At 39.1% G+C, this 6,773-nt stretch overlaps 1 pseudogene; it reads left to right on the top strand.

Annotated features, from left to right (window-relative positions):
• The first annotated feature begins 5,426 nt into the window (after nt 1-5,426).
• Nucleotides 5,427-6,451, top strand: LOC101594697 (annotated as a pseudogene).
• The last annotated feature ends 322 nt before the right edge of the window (nt 6,452-6,773 follow it).

Here is a 6,773-nt window from a genome sequence, read left to right on the forward strand (position 1 = left end):
TCATAACAGGTTATTTGCTGATAAGTAAATTAGACCATGAGCTTCTTGGACAGATATTAGTCATTTTCCCTAAGTCGCCCATGTAGCACCCTCTGGCACTAGACGCGCTGACTGTCTGGCCACTGACTCTCTTCCAACTTCCAGCCATGCCATTCCATTTTACATGTCAATGACATAAGATGTCTTCAGCTGCTACAAACATGGTTGAGCAAATCTCTTTGGCCTGTGGTTTGAAGGCTTTAGGGTAGATGCCCAATAGGGGAATAACTGGGCCTGTTTATATCTCCATGAGTGTGATAGGTTTGTTTAGGAGATTGATCTGCTCTGAGTTTAGGTTTAATAAATGGTATGTGTCTAGGAATTTATCTATCTCCTCCACATTATTTAGTTTTGTGGAGTATGGTTTGTGAAATATTGTCCTGATGATTCTCCCAGTTTCACTTATGTCCTTTGTGATCCCTTATTTTTCATTTCTAATTTTGTTAATTTGAAGCATCTCTTTTTTGTTTGTTTGATCAAATTGACCAGGGGTTTCTCAATCTTGTTTGTTTTTTCAAAGAACCAGCTCTTTGTTTTGTCAAGTTTCTTAATTGTCTTCTTAGATTCCAATTCATTAATTTCTGCTCTGGTCTTAGTTATTTCTTTCCTTCTGGAGCTTTTTGGGTTGGATTCTTCTTGCTTTTTTCAATGCCTTTAAATATGTATTTAGGTTATTGATTTGGTATCTCTCTGTTTTTGTTATGAAGGAATTTAGTGCTATGAATTTTCCCCTGAGGACTGCCTTTATTGTGTCCAATAAGTTTTGGCATGATGTGTTCTCATTGTCATTCATTTCTAGAAATTTCTCAATTTCATTTTTTTATTTTGTCCACTATCCATTTATTGTTTAAAAGTGTGCTGTTCAGTTTCCAGGCACCGATGGGATTATGGGTAGGTCTTTTGCTGTTAATTTCTAGCAATATAGCATTGTGATCTGACATCATGCAGGGAATTATGTCAATCTTACTAAATATATGAAGGCAGGCTTTGTGACCGAGTATATTATCTATGTTAGGGCATGTTCCATTGGCTGTGGTGTAAATGTGTAGTCTGTGGATTTAGGATGGAATGTTCTGTAGATGTCCGTTAGTTCTAAGTGATCTATGGTTTTGTTCAGCTCTTACTTCAATATTGAGTTTCTGTTTGGATGATCTGTCTATTACTATAAAGGTGTATTGAAGTTCCCAACTCTGATGGTGTTGGTGGTTATTTCTGTTTTATTGTCAAGTAGGTTTTTCTTTATGAACTGTGGTGCCCCTGTGTTTGGTGCATACGAATTTATGATTGTAATATCCTCTTGATGGATTATTCCTTGATAAGTAGGAAGCAGCCTTCTTTGTCTTTTTAAAATTATTTTTGGTTTGAAGTCTATTTTTTCCAATATTAATATAGCTATGCCTGATTGTTTCTTATTCCCATTTGCTTGGAATATGTTTTCTACCCTTTCACTATGTCTTAGTGGTGACACTGGTTTCTTGAAGACAAAAGATTGAGGTTTCTAATTTTCTGATCTATCCTGTTACCTTGTGTGTCTTGAAGGGTGAATTAAGGCCATTAATATTTAGGGTAATGATAGTGAGGTTTGATTTGATACTTGTCATATTGTGTTGGTATATGTGATTTGGTGTTTTCATGGACTTTAAAGATTTTTATGCCTTCTCTGAGTTTCGTTATTGTGTTCTGTTTCTTGTAGGCATTTGAGTTTCATTATTTGATTCTTCTGTGTGGAGAATTTCCTGAAATACTTTTTGTTGGTTTGGTTTTCTGTTCATATAATCATAAAGTTGGGTTTTGTCATGGAAAGATTTTCTTTCACCACCTATTATGAGGGATAATTTTGCTAGGTAGAGTAATTTGGGTTGGAAGTCATAGGTTCTTAGACATTGCAGGGTTTCATTCAAGGCTCTTTGGCTTTTAGGGTTTCCATTCAGAAGTCTGAAGTAATTCTTATGGGGTTACTTTTAAAAGTGATGTGCTGTTTTTCCCTATCTGCTTTCAGGATTTTTCTTTGGTTCATTGTAGGACTGGGTGATCTAACTGGACATTCTTGCATTTTATTTTTCCTGTTATTCTTTTGCGCTGTGGTCTATACATCACAGTGTATGGGCAGGTAGAGCAGGACTGTGGACTCAATGGGCAGGAGAAGTGGTGTCTCTGCGGAGCTGGCTTGCAGGCAAGCAGACAGGCTGAGTGGTGTTGAGCTCATATGTGGGCGGGTGGATCAGCCTGAGCTCAAGCACAGTGAGAAGCTGAAGCAGCCTGAGGTGGATGCCAAACAGCCTGAGCTCCTGAGTGGTGGGGTGCCAACGTTGCCTGAGCTCTCATGCGATGATGCCCCAAAGCTGCCTGCACTGTGCTTGGAGGGATGCTAAAGCACCAAGCTCTGAAATAGCTTAAACTCCTGCATGGTGGAATACTGGGACCCAGAAAGAGTCTGAGCTCTCCCGCAACAGAACACAGGCAGGCGGTTGGCGCAGCAGACTGGTAGGGGATTGCACCTGAGCTGGCTCAGGTAGAAAGATAGAGTGAGCCTGAGCTCTCATGGGCAGGTGGAATGGGCCTGGGCTCACATGTGAATTGGCTGCAGCCAGAGCAGTAAGTGGGCAAATGGGCAGAGCAGGCTAAGCTTGCATAACCGGAGATTAGTGGTGTGCATATGGCGGGCAAATTCACAGAAGGAGCCTGAGCTCCAGTGGGGCAGTGGGCGGAGCCTGCCCAACATCACGTGTGGGTGGGGGTAGCTGGGCAATCACCTTGTGCAGTGAGGCAAGTGGAACTATGTTGGCCTGGGTCACCTTTCTTACCATAAGTGCAGGGGTATCCTGAAGCTGGTACTGTGGGTATGGTGGCTGCTTGGGGGTCTTGGGGGACTGGAGGCCTTCCTGGAGTGAGGGAATCAGCAATTCCTTTTTTTCCACCCTCTGTGCCCTCCCACTGGCAATCAATTAAGAGACTGTTCCAACATGGCTCAGGGAAATTTTGCAGAAGAGGGGGCAGAAAGAATGTCAAAGTCACATGTTGGGTCATAATATACAGAGACATTTATCATACCAATAACTGTGGGCTAACTCCACAATGCACGACCCATTTACATCAACAAGGAGGGTCCATTGGGAGGGGGTAGATCATGGATGAGTCTAAAGAATGGTACCAAACTGCCTGTATTTGCTGAAAAGAAAACTAATAAATTAAAATTAAAAAAAAAAAAAAGAGAGTCTGTTCTCCCCTAAAAACCCAGTGACCCCTTATTGCCTTGACTTTCTTTCCCAGGGATTTAGGTGGTCACCATCTTGAATGGAAATCTAATACAGACATTTTTGCACCCTACCATTTTTTTTTTATTTGTCACATTGTGTTATCATAATCATCTAGTTCAATGATATATCACTAGGCTCATTGTTTCTGCTTTTTGTAGAAAAGTTAAAAAAACAGACTATTATGTGAATTTCTGTAGATGACCTTTATTAATTTAAATAAATAATCTAAATCAATTCCCTTATGTGCTTTCATAATTTTTATTATTACTATGTTGAGAGTATCTGGCTCATTTTTAATAGGATATTAATTTGATTTTCAATTGATTCTAATTTATCCTTTTTCCCTGTGAATTTTTGTTTTAATTTTATAAATATTTTATCATCTAAGGCATTTCTACTTCTTTAGAAAACTTATAGAGATTATGTTTTATATAAAGTGAATTTAGAATTTTAGCAATAGTCTATTTGACTTGGGTTGCATCAGTTTTTCCTTCATATTTTTCCCCTTTGGGTTCTTTTTTTTCTTTTTAAATTGAGTAAAGGCCATGTTAAAAAAAAATGTTATTTTGCCTAAATTTTGATAATTTGTGATTGTTGTTATCTGCAGGTAAGTGTGTAAATGATAAGGATTTCCTATGACCAGGTAAAATGTCTTCATTAGAATAAATGCATGCTTATTGTGAAAGATTAGATGAGTCTGTAAGATCAGCAGCATACAGTCATGTCGTCCTTTGCAATATTAACCCACTCACACAGCTTCTTGGGGCTTTAGTTTCTCATTAAATTAGAAGAAAATCATTAACAACATATTAGCCAAAAAATGTGTATGTTGAAGTTAACAAGTTAACACCCCTGACATGAAGAGAACATGGCAAAACTGAGTTCTATTAATACTGAAAAGAATTTCTGCCATTAAAGAAAAAAAAAAAAAAGTATTGGGTGCTATCATCCTATATGCCAGAGTGAAATGGCTTTCTGAGTACTCTCAGGTTTTCACACCTACTGTTATAGGACTTACAAAGTGATAGTTGCTAAGAAATTATAGGTTTTTGCTGGGTAATGTGTGCATGCTTGTAATCCAGGCACTTGGGAGGCCAAGTAAGGACTGTGAGTTCAAGCCCAGCCTAGATTAAATGGTGAGATCATGACTTCAAAATATTAAATAAATGAATGCATGCATTTTTATTTTTATTGCTTTATCTTAGTGAACATTCATTACATACTTAATATCTATCAGGAGTTTTTTGAGTAATCTCATATTCATTAACTTTCACAATAGCTACAATAAATATTAAAAACCATTTAATGGGATGGTGAGATAATACTGCTGGTAAAATGCTTGCACTGTACTCAAAGAGACCTGAGTTTAATACCCAGTAGCCACATTAAAAAAAATAAACATATAAAATATCTATAAGGAAATGCTTAAAATTCTAATGCAGAAGCTATTATTGAATCTAAATATACAAATGAAAAATCTGAGGCAGAGAGCTTAATAGTCATATCAGTAAGTAGACTATCAATGTAAATTAAATATTTTAAATCATTTTGTTTGAAGTCTAGCTCCCATATGATAAAAAATATTTTTGCTACTGATATATTATTATAGATATATTGTTTTGCTACAAATGTATCTTTTTCTCATCTTTGAACCTCTGAAAAGCAGTTCAATGCAATCTTTGAATGAATGGATAACTGCTAAGGTGAGAAATATGTGTCAAACATAAATGAGTCTTTAACATTGTGTTTGAACCCTCAAAGAAACATCACTAAAAGTTACAGTAAAGATGTAAAAAAATTCCTTTCCATCCCCCCCCCCCCGGAAAGAATAGGGAAAAAAGAATATAAAACATGAAATATATAAATTATAACTAATAACTAAGAAGTTAATTTGACAATAATCCCAAGGTAGCAAACATGAAAATATAGATGAAAAACTACAATGCTAGCCAAGTGGGTAAAGTGGGCACCAGAAAATACACTGTAGGAATGACTGGTGGATTGAAAATGTCAGAAACTTTCAGTTTCTGCAAGAAGTTACATAGGCACTCTAGGCTCTCGGGCCTCCCCATTACTAGACTCTCATCTCTGCTCCTGCCGCAGCCCCAGAGCCCCTAGCCACAGCCATCCATGGACATTATCAAGAGGAAGATGCAGATGTTGAAGCTCCACCTGGAGAAAACCTTGGATGGAGCCAAGAAGAAAGCAGCAGGAGAGCCTGGCATGGTGGTGTGCGCCTTTAATCTTAGCACTCAGGAGGCACAGCTAGGAGGATGGCCATGAGTTCAAGGCCACCCTGAGACTACATAGTGAATTCCAGGTCAGATTGAGCTAGAACAAAACCCTCCCTTGGGGAAAAAAAAATAAAAAAGGAAAGAAAGAAAGAAAGAGAGATAAAGGAAGAAAGAAAGCAGGCAAGCACCATGATTAAGCTGCTGGAAGGTGACCTGGTGTTGCTGCAAAAGAAACTCAAGGATGCCCAGATGTACTGAATAAATACTCCCAGACTCCTAAAGATGCCCAGGTAAAACTGGGACTGGAGGAGAAACAGGCCACAGATGCTGAGGCCAGCGTAAATTCTCTGTATGGAGGCACCCAGCTAGTGGAGAAGGAGTTGGATAGAGCTCAGGACCATCTGGCCACAGATCTGCAGAAGCTGGAAGAGGCCAAGAAGGCTGCAGACGAGAGCGAGAGAGGCATGAAAGTCATTGCAATCTGAGTCCAAAAAAGATGAAGAAAAAATGGACATTCAGAAGATCCAAGTGGAAGAGGTCAAGCACATTGCTCAAAACATCAACCACAAGAGGTGGCCTGAGAGCTGGTCATCATTGAGAGCAATCTGGAATGTAAGGAAGAGTAAACTGAGCTCTCGAACAGCCAAGTTCAACAGCTGCAAGAGTAGTTAAGAGTAATGGATCAGACCTTGAATGCACAAATGGCTGCAAACAATAAATGCTCACAGAAGGAAGACAAATATGAGGAAGAGAGAAGGCCCATTCTGACAAGCTGAGAGAGGTTGAGACTGGGCTGGGCTTGCAGAGAGGTCAGTAACTCAGTTGAAGAAAAGCACTGATGATTTAGAGGAGAAAGTGGCTCCTAACAAGGAAGAGAACCTTAGTATGCACCAGATTCTGGATCAGACTGTGGTGGTTTGATTCAGGTTTCCCTATAAACTTAGGTGTTCTGAATACTAGGTTCCCAGCTGATGGAGATTTAGGAATTAACACCTCCAAGAGGCAGTGTATTGTTGTGGGAGAGCTTATGGGTATTATAGCAAGTTTCCCCTTGCCAGTATTTGGCACACCCTCTTGTTACTGTTGACCACCTTATGTGGGCCCAGAAGGTGATTTGCACCCTCTGCTCATTCCATCATTTTCCTCTGCCATCACGGAACTTCTCCTTGAGTCTATAAGCCAAAATAAACCTATTTTCCCACAAGCTGCTCTTGGTTGTCTCATTTCTACCAGCAATGTGAAC

The sequence above is a fragment of the Jaculus jaculus genome, chromosome 1 (assembly GCF_020740685.1).
Source record: "Jaculus jaculus isolate mJacJac1 chromosome 1, mJacJac1.mat.Y.cur, whole genome shotgun sequence".
Classification (NCBI taxonomy): domain Eukaryota; kingdom Metazoa; phylum Chordata; class Mammalia; order Rodentia; family Dipodidae; genus Jaculus; species Jaculus jaculus.